General features: G+C 38.4%; 1 protein-coding gene across 16 annotated transcripts in view; it reads left to right on the top strand.

The window, feature by feature from the left end:
• The first annotated feature begins 3,092 nt into the window (after nt 1-3,092).
• LOC134651085 (cell adhesion molecule Dscam2) overlaps nt 3,093-15,906 on the top strand; it is a 105,438-nt gene continuing 92,624 nt past the window's right edge. For all 16 annotated transcript variants that reach the window (XM_063506076.1, XM_063506092.1, XM_063506100.1 and 13 more), the window contains exon 1: nt 3,093-3,108. The gene's annotated coding sequence lies outside the window, so the exon portion shown is untranslated. The remainder of the gene's footprint in view (nt 3,109-15,906) is intronic.

The following is a 15,906-nucleotide window of genomic DNA, read 5'->3' as shown; positions in this document are numbered from 1 at the left end:
GTCAGATCTGGACGCACTTTCCGACATGGAAATGAAATGACGCTCGAAATGAATTGGTATGCCTCTCTTGGTGCGTTTTATTATTCCTTTAACCATAGATAACACACGAGTGGCATATAAAGGCTCTATAAGTCCTTTGTGAAAAGCGTATCTAAAATTAAAATTAAAGGGTTAACCACTTTACAACATCAACTAAAGACGTGTTGAACATTTGTCTAGAAGTAGCTGCTTATCTTTATTGTTAGAAATTTCTTACAAAAAAAATATCGTGTTTATAATGTTGGCTATATTTCTATCCTTCTAGTCTTAACTGCATCTGTGGGCAAACTTTTTAGAGCAGCTTTTGGGGACCTTTTCACAACCCTTTCACTCTATTACTAGTTATAAATTAAAAACTAAGAGCACTGTGAAACATCTGTTCCTTTTGCTATTGTTATTTAAGTCAAATCATTGGTAAAATGAAAAAAAAAAACAAAGAAAGTGGTTAAAAACTCATGTTTCCAGCCAAGCGGGCCTAAGCTGGTCGCGCTTTTATCATCTTGTGTTTTGAATCCGTTTTTATTATCTATTACAACTATGACCGCCAATTTAGAGTCTATTTGCTTGCACTCGATAGATTGCGATATTGGTAGCTATGTCTGGTAATTTTGTATTGAGTAAGGCCTGAGTGGACGCTCAAGTTGGGCGTGCATCGGGGCGGGGCGTGCGGCGTGCATGTTAAACAAATGCAAACGTATAGTAGCAGCCTTAGTGCACGCTGCTCACATCACTTGTGAGCCCGACGCCACGCTGCACGCCCCGCCGAACGCTCCGCTTCGAGCGTCCACTCAGGCCTTAAGCTTTGGTTTCCTCCGATAGCGGTGCCGTCATATAGCGGCCGTCTCCGTACAAATATTGCGACATCCATATTTAGCCGTATTATTTAGTATTGAGACGGCCGCTATATGACGGCACCGCTATCCTAGGAAAACCGATCTTTACACTAAGAGTTGATTGTAAGTAAACCTATTGAGATTATAGTATGGAACGTTACAAATAACGTTGTAGAAGTTATAAACACCAGTTATAGACTAAGCAAAGTGCATAATAGATAGTTAAAGTGTTTATATTCATTTAAATTATGTTTGAATGTTATTTTTGTACTATTATGTCCGCGTAAATCTTTTTGAGAATTTATATTTGTGCCATAATTAAAAGATAAAGATAAAATTATAATAATTAACGATGTTATTTATATTGTCCAGGTAGAACCTCGTTGTTTGCGGTGATTGTATTCGTTATTTTATTTGATGGAGTGTGAGAAAACAAGCTATAATACATATAACGTATTTTAAACATAATTATTTTTTATAAAAAAAATAATGAATAGGTAAAAAATAAACCAATAACCAGACTTCAATAATTAATCTTCCAAATCACAACTTTTTGAAATTGTTTATTCTATTGTATGAAGTAAACATGAACAATTATTAGAAAAATAAGGTTATACCTAGTTATATTTTAAGGCTATTTATCAGTTTGTATAGTTTTATAAAACATATAGTATATATTATAACTTACTACAAAATACTGCCATATGTATTGTTAGTGTGCTGTTATGTTACTCTTTGCAATTTTATTATTAATAAACTATTAACATTATTGTAGTATTTCAATTTATGACCTCTAAGTCATAAAATAAATTACATACATATTTATAAACTCCTGACAGGCCTTTGCCTGTTGCAATTTGCGAGGTGAACATACCTACGTATAGGTCTCACTGAGCAACTTTTACTATGGGGCTAACCTCGAAATCGCGAAAAAATAATAGGCGCTCCCACAGAAAAATCGTTAATCAAGTAATCAGCCAAAATGTAAAGGCCCCAGTACACAATGGGCCATCGCCGGCTACTCCAAGGGACGCAGCCATGCGGTAGAATTCAACTTCAACTTCAACATTTATTCAGCAAATAGGCCACAAGGGCACTTTTACACGTCAACATTGAATTTACATAAAAGCAAAATAATAATAATTATACATCAACAATTATTAAATACAACTACAACTACCAAATCAAACTAACGTAATACAATTACATAGAGATGTATAAGGTCTCTTAATGTCGAATTACATAAAAAAACTATAATAATAATATTAAAATAAAAACAAAACAGATACATGGAAAAAAAATCTAAACTTATTTAGAGGTGTAAATGTCTCTGTCAGAACTAAAAAATAACATAGTTTATCAAATTATCCTTAGAGATGTATAGGGTCTCCAAGAGTCACAATCCTGTATGATTAACACATTACGAGAAAAAAAAACATACGAGAACCGAATGAGGCGTCTCACTGCAATTAAATTAAAAAATAAAGTTACTAAATATATTCGTGTTAGCTTAAACAGACCCGTCTCCACAAACAGCACCCGTTCACGAGTACGACGCGTATCTCAGCCATCAATATCACTTGCTCCCTCTAACGCATAAAGGCGTCCCTTGGAGTGGCCGGCGATGGCCCATTGTGTATTGGGGCCTTAAGAAACAGGCAATTTTATTTATTGTTCGCGATTTCGGGGTCGGTTCCAAAGTAAAAGTTGCTCAATGACCTATGCATTCACCTCGACCTCGCTAAATATGATATCGTAGGATTTATGATATACATATCGTATGGTCATTATGCTCACGTCACGTTACGCTCACGTCATCTATCGAGCCCCCAAAAAACAAAGAGGAGTAGGGGGCCTTTTTTGGCACGGATCATTGTCCATCTCATCTGTCATTCCATCTGTGCTCAATGGTAGTACATACGCAAGGCTGTGCGCTGTCCTGTTTGAATCCTGCGCGCGCATGAGGGGGTCCTGCCGTCGGTCAAAATCGCAGCGCTTCGGCACTTTTCGGCAAAGATTTACCCCTTCGTATCTGTAGTGCGCAAGCGAGCGGCACGCTCATCCGTCTCCCTCCACTCGTGTCATTGGCCGATGAATGTTCCTTGAATACCTACTCAACTCACTCCGCGTCGGTATCTCGGGCGGGTCGGTTGCTAGTGCTACCGCCGTCCTATCGCGAGTGTTGTGGTTTCAAGTGTTGTGAGCGCTTCGGTGATACACCACCCCTACTACACAGGTACGACCGCGGATGGCTTCTGAAGGATCTTTTGCAGTGTCTTTGTGTTATAAAAGCCTTTTCGCGAATAAAGCCGGCCGGGCGAGTGCGCAAGCACGATCGATAACGATGTTGTCTTGTCCGTTCTGCCAGATTCGCCGTATCAATTTTATAGATATTAATTCCTTTGTACACACAGTGAGAGCTATTTTATATACTTAATTAAACAAAGTAAAGGTATGTCCTTTTATTCTAGCCGATTCGATTATCATGAGCTCAGGAATCTAGTAATCTACGCAAGACTTCAATTTTGACAGAGCCTAGGCAAACTGGGCTTTAAATTGTCTAAATTGACTGCCAAATGGGCATCAATTCATCGATTTGGACACAGCCGTAATCAAGAAAATACCGTGGGTGGAGCATTTGGGCATGTCGGTCAAATTTCGTCGATTCCTAAATCTCTTAGCACCTTAACTTAGAAATCTGAATATTAATGCCATTGCGGTTTTTTTATTTACAAGTATTTTGTGGCAGCATGACTGTATCAAGGTGATTCATGCATTCAAGAAATCCTTGACGGCACATGTTAAGTTCCACGAGCCACAAGCTCAACGATTTGAATATTACAACTTTGTAATTTTAAATAACGAAATTACCTACTTACCCCTGTGGTTTCCGAATCACAAATATCACCGTTACGTTTGATTTATAGTTATAGATAGGTTTATAGTTAGGAAAAAGGACGAAAAAGAAAGAATACTTACCCAATAAAAATCGAATGCTAACATTGCTAACCAAATGGTCACAATTTAATCCGCCACGCCTTGCTTTTGTGTGGGTAATTTAGATAGGTACTGGACTGTCATGCGCTATATAAATAAACAACCCGAACCGGCCGGCGTTCTTGCTGAACTTTCGCTTTATTGGCGTGCCTATATATAGTGTCTAGATACAGACCTAGGTATCTAGAAGATTACATACTGACAGCTTAGGAAGCAAAATCGGTAGCATTATCAATTCTACTGGGTCACAAAAAGTGTCTAATTATGGTATTTTTCAAATAGATTGGGTACGGTGACAGCTGTCATCACAGTAGGTATAATTTTGCGATTTAAGGTATATTGCATGGAGATAACAGCTGTCACCGTACCCAAGCTATTTGAAAAACAATACGTATAATATCGTAGGTAGGTACCTAAAATTGGATGTAGGTACATCCAATTGGATGTAGGTACATCCAATTTTAGTCTCTCAAAAAAATGTTACTTTTTCAAATTCAATTGATAACAGTAGGTATTTTTATACCATAGCGCCGTGAATACAATTTGGTCGACCTACATTGCTTGTCTAGTTTGGACATTCGTCAACTTAGGCAGGAATTTACAGTGTACAAAAATAAAACAAAAAATAATCAATTACCGAATTGCTTGCTTGTCTGTCTAAATAGTTTGTCATAATATTGCTTTGATAAGCGTTGCACGTTGCTGATTAAAAGAGCCCATCAAGCTAACTTTGCAACGACTTGAATAGAACAACGTAAGGTACTGTAATTATAAACGTCATATTTTTGACAGAAATTTGACATAGGTACCTAAATGAGTCCACACTTAGTCATTGCAAATACCACGCAGAGTTAGCTTGGTCCAACTCTACCCCACTTCGCGAGGTGCTTTCTGGGAACTTGGAGGATATTCAAGTTTCTGCATCTAAGTTTAGAAAACCTGTAGGTCCTAACCTTACCTATACCCACCTATGCATAAATCTTGAATAGTTATCTCTGGTTTATAACCAGTTTATAAAACTTCTAAACTAGTCACTTTATTACCTATGTACTTCTTTTTTATGCTACAGAAAAGTACGACGTAGCTTAAACGCTCCTTGAAATTTTCTCGATTTGAATTTGCCCCGTGACTCAATATTTTCATTACAAAACACATGGCTACGCGAGATCGAAGGTCGGTATAATTCGGAGGGACCCACCCTCGCCCTTTCTAGCCCACCGACCTTCCCCCATTTACCGACTGAGCCCAAAAGCGCGTCTCAGGGGTAACGAAATGTATAACAATTCGTTCATATGGAACGGTTACAATTACAATCTATCACTTAGGTTGGTCTAGGTCTTAGATATTCAGAAGAAATTAATGGAAGGAACGACATCTCATCCGATGAGAAAAAGTATGGAGGTGTTATGTACAGTATATATCTGATATATCTACTTTGTAGAGCATTCCACTACAACATTCATCCATCGGCATCATTATTTAGAAGAATCCAAAATCTCGAAACCAACTCCGAACTCATTATTCCTTTTATTCAACGCATGGTGCGTGCAATTTTGGCCGCGCATTCGCTTTATTAAACGAACGAACGTGAATATAAATACGTGGTAGAGCCAGTATAAGCGCGCTAGACTGCGCATATATTTGCTACTGGTCTCGAGGTCCCAGTTACGCTGATTTCAACTTGCCTGTGCTAAGTAAGCTACCAAAATTACGCCCCTGAACACATGGCGTCGTTTTTCATAAGGCCTTTCGAGAGCAGGTGCAAAATGTCCCGAAAGCGGTTTTAGTGCGGTGCGGCGGCAGGTAGACGCTCGCCTCCGATACTTACTAACATTGATTTGAATCAGCTGCTGTTTACTTTACTGAGAGTTTTATGACTGTGGCGTATTTGTACTCCTACGAATATACGTAGTCCACTCCATCAAGAGCAATAAAATCGGGCCACTTTATATGAGAATTCCCATATGTAAGTACTCTTGAATGTTCTACTTACTTAATTGTAATTCTGGTTGAACTTTTTTATGGTGATGGTTTTTAGCAATGTTACCATTGAAATATTTTTTCCAATGGTAAACATATGAATACTTATAATATAATTGTCAATTTATCAAATTAATACCAACATACTTCGATATAACGAATTCAAGAGGTACCTACAGAGGTACTTATTGCTTGCATAGCGAATATGAAACCTCAATTCGACGGGTGCTATGCTGCTATGATAGCTATGCGGATGTTTACGTTCTGCTCGCTATTAAATACTAGATACTTGAAAGTTTCCTGGCGTTCCATTCCAACTAAATGTTATAAACACGCACACGTATAAGATAATCTCTTAACATAATATGGGTTTTAACTTTGGCATTGCTATGGGTACAAAATGTTATACCAATACCATACCATGAACATTCCTTCCTTTCTTTAGAAATTGCCATCCTCGTCCGACGCTAAGCGGTATTTTATGAACGTCTACACATCTTATAGAATAGTATATAGGTAGAGTAGCTAGTAGCTACTCGATTCACATCTTTCTGCGTAGACTGGGGGAGGGGGTGGGGGTAAAACGGAATTCGCCATCTCCACTTCCTATCCCAGACAGCCCGTCGTCGTTCGATATTTAGCTGTGTCCCTTCAAAGGTTATACTGGATTGTTGTTCCAATCACAAGCCAAGCCTTCATCTTAGATGGTCTGGTACATATTTGATCTCAAGATCTAAAACAACTAAGCGTAATCGGAGGTCAAATATACTGGTTTGACTGGAACGAAAATGTTTGCACTCGGGAAGCTATAGGTATACAAATACATACATACTGGGAATACTTAGCCTGTCCTTAGAGCGTACAGTAGATGTATACTTATGTACCTATATATATATTTCCGTTGAACAAAATTAGGTCAACAATTTAAATTTTCGTGGTCTACACTACGAAAATTTAAATTGTTTTGACATTGCCAACCGGTCGAAAGACAGGTGGTATGAGTTGTATCTTTGGTAGAGATGGGCGTTCCGCGTTTTAGGCAGCGAACGGAAGCGGAAAATTTCGGTCAGAGGGACCCAACCAGGGACCGGAACCGGTTACCTTAACCGGGGTTTTTCATAGGGTTATTTTAGAAGTGGTTATAAAAACCCCTACCATAACGGTAACCGTCTGATAAGGTAACACTTTCATTCGGTAACCGTATCAGATCGAGTTAACCCCTGTTACCGGTAACCGAAATAAAAACCCCGTCTATGCTGTTACCTCATAATAAGGTTTTGAACCAGTTCAAACGATTGTAAACTTTACGCAGACTTAAATTCAACTTATTATTGAATAACCGTGGTTGGCATGGGCGGTCTATGAAGCCTCCAGCACAAACAAGTTTTTTTGCCGGTAACTTCGCTTATTGTCAATTCAAACAATATTGCACTTTGAGTCCTTAAGCTAAAATTGAAAACAAGTGAGCGATTACAGTATTATTTTTAGAGCGACAGCCGCGGCGCAGCGCGGCCATTCCTTTGTTTATCTTTATACCTGTGTGTTCCTATTGTTTTTGTCAATTCTAGTTTAGAAATTTTTAGAAAAGGGGTTGCAAGTAAACAACATCCTATCCTAGTAATATCTGCTATTATTTAGATATATTTTATGCTACTTAAGCCGCGTCTCCACCAAGCGCACGCGCCCGCGAGGCAGCCTCGCGAGCCAAATGCTCGGTCTATGTGGACGTGCCTCGAGGCCGTTCGGGCGCACGTTGGCTCGGCCGTGCGTGCCTCGGGGTTGAGCCGTCCGCTGTCGGTAAATGTGGCATGCTCAAAGGTGCCTCAGTGTGCGCTGTTCGTTCGGTGTGGACTGGTGGTGGTTTTGGCTCGCGAGCGCAAATAGTTTTAAATAATTATGAACTCTCAAGAGCAGTCGATCCGTTTGATTCAACTATATGGTGAACATAAGGTGTTGTGGGATCCCAAACATCCAAAACATTTAAATAAATTTACGCGGGAAGACTGTTGGAGGAAAATGTCTGCAGAAATGCAATGTTCTGTTGATGAGGTTAAAAGGAAAATGGATTCATTGTTGGGATCATACAGGCGCGAAAAAAGCAGAGAAAAGAAAAGCCATGTTACAGGTTCAGGTAAAGATTGCTTTATTATTTATTTCTATTATTCATTTACGAACAAATACTTATCTCTCAAAGAAAAAGCGAATACCTAGGTACCGTTTTGATACCTACACAGAAATAGGATTTGAATACAAAAGATTCGAACTGATTGCAATGCACGCGTCACAAGAAAACTTCAATTTTATAAACTATTATTTTATCATAAAATGTCTAATCATATTTATATTATAATATTCATTGTATTTTTTTCTGCTGCAGGAGCTGAAGACGTATATACATCAAAGTGGTTTGGGTACCCTTATTTTGATTTCATGAGAAACAAAAATGAACCTGGAGATACTCAGGATACGATGCCGATCGTAAGTATGTTTTGTATTATGCATACTGAAGTTGCCATGGAATAGAGAATGGAATGTACAAATGTACATGGAATATACAAATATATAGCTGCTAAGACTACTTTTCTCGCTTTGTTTGGATCTAGCAAAATGGGTTTTCTAAAAACGCGAAAAACAGCACTTAATATGCCAAATGCATTTTCAACGACACGTCGAGCTCGGCTGAGGCGATAATTAAATATTCTTTCTTTGGAACCATGTCCTGGGTTACCATCAAATGGCTTCATGGTATATTCGTTCAGTGCAAATGCCTTATCTGACAAAATAAAATAGGGCACTTTCGTTACATATGGTATTTCCAATATCCTCTCTTTAGGCACGTTTAATTCTTTAGATTCTAGTTTTCTATATAATGACGTGTTTTTAAAAACTCCACCATCCGAGATACGCCCTTTGCTACCTACGTTCACATACAGAAAATTGTAATTAGCATCAACCAATGCAAAGAGGACAATGCTTGGGAATTGCTTATAATTGATATAATCAGTCCCACTATTAATTGGTGCTTGTAACATAACATGTTTTCCATCCATTGCTCCAATCACATGGGGGAAATTCCATTTGTTCTCAAATTCTTCCGATATAGCTAGCCACTCTTCTTCTGTAGACGGAATCTAAAAAAAATACTAGGTATTATTCATTGCATTTATGTTTTTGCTTTGTCCTAACCCAACACAAAAACAGTGCTGTTGGTCATTACCAACAGCACCGTTTTGTGTAGACAATGTAGTAAAAATGTGATTTTACTACATTGTGCATTTCACTAGAAATGGGCCCTCAACCAATTCCTTATCATTAAACTAAAAAAAACCGGCCAAGTGCGAGTCGGACTCGCGCACGGAGGGTTCCGCACCATCAACAAAAAACAAGCAAAAAAACGGTCACCCATCCAAGTACTGACCCCGCCCGACGTTGCTTAACTTCGGTCAAAAATCACGTTTGTTGTATGGGAGCCCCACTTAAATCTTTATTTTATTCTGTTTTTAGTATTTGTTGTTATAGCGGCAACAGAAATACATCATCTGTGAAAATTTCAACTGTCTAGCTATCACGGTTCGTGAGATACAGCCTGGTGACAGACGGACGGACGGACGGACGGACGGACGGACAGACGGACGGACAGACGGACAGCGGAGTCTTAGTAATAGGGTCCCGTTTTTACCCTTTGGGTACGGAACCCTAAAAAGGATGACATTAACAAATAAAGGGACACTGTTTGCTAGTTTCAACTATGCACACGAGAGATATTAACGAACAAAAGAAAAACCGTGGCAGGATAAAACAAAAGCACAAATAAATAACCAGGAAGGAACAACAAAACAATTTGCACAAGCCAGGTCAGTTAACCGGCTAGTAACAACAGATGCACGTGCCCCCATTGTTCCTCAGATAGACCCAATCAACCAGAAACGGCTGAGCGACAAAATTGTAATTTAAACTAACGCGCAAAGGTTCAAAATAACGTAGCGGTAGGTTGATGGTTTCTGCAATAAGTCGTGTTCTCACTGCTTATAACATTTCATAACAATTTTTGTTTTCAGGAGGTCCAGCGGTCTTCTCCAATTTGTGAGGTGGTCGTACATACTGACAACGATTCATCGAACCAGGCACAACAATCGCAGTCTAACACAGATGAAGGAGGATCACTACAGCCTGAAACTTCAGCTAACATGCCTTTACAAGAACCTCCACGTAAAAAAAAACGTAATAATAAAAATCCGAAATCTCAAACGCAGCCGCAGGTAGATTCTGCAGATACCACGCTTCAAGAAGCCTTTCAGTTCTTACAAAAGTCTTCTAACGACGTCAATAATCCATACTTTTCCTTTGGAAAACACATAGCTAATGAATTAAAAAAATATGATCACCATACATTAGCCTGTGTAAAGAACGCGATAAATAATATTATTTTTGAAGCTGATTTAGGCAAATACTCGCGGCATTCATCTACATCGTCATCGTCACTAGCCATGACACCGTTGTCACCTATGTCACAAGTTATGATACCGTCACCTGCCGCTGTATCATCACCTGCCGTTACCGATGCACAATATTTAGATTTGCAAGATGAGGACACACCAAATTTGTAAAAGAATAACGCGATACACTAAAGTTAGGTAATTGAATGATTGTAAAGCTAAAATAAATATTATACATAAATATTTTTTTTACTTACCTTTACGTAATCACTTAAGGTTTCGATAATAGCGTCGCAAACATCTGGAATTATTTTTGAAATACTCTGTTTCGATATTCGAAATAAGTATTGCAAGCTGGTATAAGAGTCCCCACTTGCTAAAAATCTTAAAGTTATTAAAATTCTTTCTCTCACAGTTATTGCTTCTCTATAATTTGTGTCGCACTTTTTAACTTTCTCAGATAACAATGAGCACAAATTTTCAAAATCTTCCAGGGACATACGTGTAAAATTATGTACGGTTTCGTCATGTGTCAAATCTTGAAATAATTTATTGCCGTGTTTATTGCGACGCTCATAAAGTTTTTTTATCCACCAGCGTCTTGGTCTTTTCTTAAAACGTGAGTTTTTCCTCTTTTTTAAACAATAAGCCACTAGAAAAATAGCACCAGCAGAAATAACACAACTATCCATTGTGAATTGCCTCGGACTTCTGATGGCTCGGTCTGCCTCGCGAGGCTCGCCTCAGTGTCTCCGAGCTAAACCTCGAGGCTGCCTCGCGAGGCCAGGCTCGCGAGCCACACATCCGAGGCTGCCTCGCGAGCGCGTGCGCTTGGTGGAGACCCGGCTTTAGATTATTATTTTTATTTTCGGGTTCACACTTGATATGTATCTACAGATTAAAGACTGATTTAAAGAAAAATTTTCACCTAACTAGTAATTTTACTGGTACCTAGTTAGGTATAATTTATCTTAAGTGATTTAAAAAAAAACACTTTGTGATAAAGATACATGCGCTAGCGGATTGTGGTAGATATTTTACCATTGTTAACAAATGACATATGTACTAGTTATTATGAGCTTATTTTATAATAAGCAATTAAAGTCTATTTTTTTATTCGGTAGACTAAAATGACATTTCATAGTATGAAATGAAATGACACATGATGTTCATACTACGAAATGTCATTTTAGTCTACCGAATAAAAAATAGACTTTAGTTTAAAATGTTTTCAGATGCGGTGAGTTGTATGAGCTAAGTCGTAATTTACCTTGTACCGCTTAATGCAGCGATCAGAAAATATATATCTATAGCAGTTATAAACTTATTTTAATACTACAAATCTTTCATTAATACCAGGGGGCTCAGCACGGTTCCATTTTTATCGACAATCACTATGCCCGTCACTTTCGCACTTACATACTTGTTAGAACGTGACAGGCATGGTGATAAACGATAAAAATGCGACCGTGCTACTAGGGCAGAATTCATTATACATAAATGAAATGAAATGAAATGAAATGAAATGAAATGAAATGAAATGAAATGAAATGAAATGAAATGAAATGAAATGAAATGAAATTTATTATTCGTAACAAACAGTTATAGGTCGATACATAATAGGATTATTTTACATTTTCTATATTTAATAGATACTTAATTACATTAGTTTTTTATTTTTATATTGCAAGAGGTAGATTGAAAAAATCTTGATAATTATAAAAATTCTTTTCCTGGAGCCATGTCTTCAGCCTAATTTTAAAGCTTTGGACGGATGCTGCATTTGTTACTTTGACCGGCAACCGATTATACACGGAAGGACCCAGGTAGTATACGGATCTTTCCGTTTTGGCAAGTTTGTGCGAGATTGTACTTAGCCTATCTTCGTGTTTATTGCTACGCAAGCTATAATTCGGATTCGTACCCCTGCGCTTGAATTCATCGATGTGTCCATAAGTGAACACGGCCACTTGGTACAGATATAAGCAGGGCAGGGGTAGTATATGAAATTCCTTAAACAGCTCGCGTGCTGAGGCGTCTTCAGACACACCGGCCATTGCTCGAACTGCTCTCTTTTGCATCGAGAACACTCGCTGCCATTCCGAGGATCGGCCCCATAGCTCGGTGCCGTACGTTAGCAGCGAGTGGACCGTTGCGAAATAACATTCGCGCACCGTCGCTCGCCCGGCCGTCTTCGCCAGCCGCCGCAGCGCGAAGCATGCGCTTCCGAGCCGGCCGCACATCTCATCTATGTGAGTGTCCCACACCAGGGCGCCGTCAAGGCAGAAGCCGAGGAGACGTGTGCAAGTCACATGCTGTATCTGGGCATCGCCCGCACTTACCTTCAGGTTCTGTGTTGGATGCCCATTGAGTTTGAACGTGATAAAGCACGTTTTCTCTCTGTTGAGTGCTAAGCCGTTAGACCTAAACCAGTCCTGCAGCTGTCCCACGACGCTGTTAAGAGCTCCCTCCAACTCTCGTGCAGATGGCGTGCTCACCACGGCTGTGACATCGTCGGCGTACATGTATATACTTGCGCCATTTATTGCCCGTGGTAGGTCGTTTAGGAGCAAGCTGAACAACGTGTTGGATAAGCAGGATCCCTGCGGAACGCCCATTAAGTTTTGCATCTCTGCAGACAAAATTTGCCCATTTTCGCCACAGACTACTTGAGTTCGCTCGGTCATAAAAGACAGCAGCAGGCTCAGGGCCGGTCCGCGGATTCCACAGTGGTCGAGCTTCTCGGCGACGAGCGAGTGGTCAGCCGTGTCGAACGCGCGCGACAGGTCGCAGCAGATGGCTGCGACGTGGCGGCCCGCCTCGCGCGCGCGCAACACGTCACGCACCACCTCCCGCACTAAATCGGTGGTGGAGCGGCCCTGGCGGTAAGCGTACTGGCAGTCGGACAACACGTTCCGAGGGAACCAAAACTCCAATATTCTTCTGTTCAGTCCGACCTCAAAACATTTGCTAGGGCCTGGCACCAGCGAAATTGGGCGATATGACTTCATGACGGATTTTTTCATATTCATTGGGTATCTATAACATTGGTAGGTGAAATAGTTTTGATTAAATTAAATAGATACATAATTACATACATACTTAGTAAGCAGTGTTGGGCATTCAAGAATAAAATCATTATTTAAATAAGAATTCCTAAGAATAAAATCATGTTGATTTTATTCCCGTCAAAATTATTCAAATAATTTTGATCGGAAATAATTCGTATGTGAAAAAATTGAATAAGAATAATCTCATTCTTAATCAAATAAATATAATCATGATTTTATATTCTAAATAATATTCCTGGATTAAACATGTAGTATGGGTGCCGTATAGGCGTTACGTATAGATAGAAGTAAATTAGACAAGAAACTATTATGTTTCTTGACTAATTTATACCTGATTTTATGCAATAAAATCTTACAAATTTAATTTACTGCCGCATAGTCTTGGTATTGGACGATACCCGTATTTATTTTAATGTGATAACTAAATCATCAGGTACAATTCAGCTGCTCTGAACGGATGGTGGATAGCGAAACTCTTCAATGGCTGTGCCTAAATTAATGTAAAAAATAAAAAACCGGCCAAGTGCGAGTCTGACTCGCGCAGGAAGGGTTCCGCACCATTATGCAAAAACCAGCAAATAAATCACGTTTGTTGTATGGGAGCCCCACTTAGATATTTATTATATGCTGTTTTTAGTATTTGTTGTAATAGCAGCAACAGAAATTAATTATTTGTGAAAATTTCAACTGCCTAGCTATCACGGTTCATGAGATACAGCCTGGTGACAGACAGACGGATAGAGGAGTCTTAGTAATAGGGTCCCGTTTATACCCTTTGGGTACGGAACCCTGAAAAAGATGTTTTTAAAGGTAGGATAAGGAATGGCTTGATATGGTGTATTCCTATTTCTCCCCGCCGGGCACAGATGGGAATAGGCGCTTCATTTAAATCATTCCCATATGTCCCCGCCTCATGTATCGCGGCGATCACGTTGGGCAGGAACAAATGGGGAAAATACTCATGATTTTTTTCTGTTTTCGAATTATGTTTATAATTCGTTTTTTTTTAGCATTAGAAAGAACTTGAAAGAAGGTAAGCGATTTTGACATGTCTTTTAATTGAAAAACACTTTTTAAAAACCATAACTATTACTTATGAAAGCAGAAGACTATAAAAGATCGTATTAGATTCATAATTGTTACATATTTACCGTAACTTATTTTTAAAATGTGCTTTTCAATTAAAAGAGACATCAAGATTGTTTACCTTATTTCTAATGCTAAAAAAAAACGAACTATAGTATGTGGTTTCAGTATCCGAGTTACTACCAAGACTTATGGTGTTTTTAAAAGCTCTTCTGATATTTAAAATTTGCATTTATTATTTAGACGGAAATTAACAGGTATATCGTTTGACGCAACGCTTGCCGCACGTGTTTAGCAAATGCTGACAAAGAATTCACCACGCCACGACTTAATCCTATTGTTATTGCCAATGAGTAATAAATGACGGTCTCAAGTGCAAACACGCCTGCAACTTTCTGCAAATCTATTTAATTATAGTGATAAGCGTAGGACTCTTTTCTTACCTGCAGTAATTTACTATCTCATTCACTTTCCGTAGGTGTGAAAGAGATAGCATACGTAAGACCTCAAGGCTGGTAGGAATAATAAACAAAATACATACTTAATACGCACAGAAATATACATTGAACCATCATAATTATAATTTCGCAGTTTACTTTCTATGTAGCTTCATTATAAAATTATCATCACCGTTTCGAAGGCTTCAAAAAATTCAAATCAATCCAACCATTGAAAAGAGGGGTGAAATTCATTTTACTATCTATATACATTGTACTACATATAATATGACGTATAATATGACCAAATAAATGCCATTTAACCTTGTTACCACTAACTCATGTATCTACAATTACATCAATTAGTCATGACACGGCAGAGTACTGATAACAATACTGTAGTGTAGTACAATAATAAGGCTTTATTGTTGTCACTATGACTCTCACCGCATTCTGCTTAATCCTAAATATCCTAATACAATAGAAAATACCACGACCTTTAAACATTCGGTGCACTTGCGTTGTATGTAGCGCGTGCCAGCGGAGCGCAGCGTTTCGATTTAAATACGCATGTTGCTTCGCCTGTGTAGGTATATTTATTATCTTCATGTTATTAGTTACTAGGAAGTGCAAATAATTGACTTCATACATGAAAGATATTTTGCAGATTTTGTTCAATAGTCACCTTCAACAACACGAGAGTAATCTAGAGCAGAGTTGGGCAAAAAATAACTTGAATAAGAATAAGAATAAAAACAGAAATTTCATTCTTATTCCAATCGATTTGAATAAGAATAATTCTTGCACTCGTTATTTTAGAATAAATAGAAAGTGAATAAATCATGACACTTTTATTTTAAATGAAAAAGACAAAACGGAATATTTATTCCAGATGTAGGATTATACTAAATAACGTTTTATTCAATTAGAATGTTATTCTGAATTAATTTAACTTTTGTAGTTACATACTACTACTTTTAATTTTGTAAGTTTCTAAAATAAATAAAACAAATAAAATAGATAAAAC

This window comes from Cydia amplana, chromosome 1 (assembly GCF_948474715.1).
Source record: "Cydia amplana chromosome 1, ilCydAmpl1.1, whole genome shotgun sequence".
In the NCBI taxonomy this organism is placed as follows: Eukaryota; Metazoa; Arthropoda; class Insecta; order Lepidoptera; family Tortricidae; genus Cydia; species Cydia amplana.
This window is presented reverse-complemented; position numbering and strand designations above follow the sequence as displayed.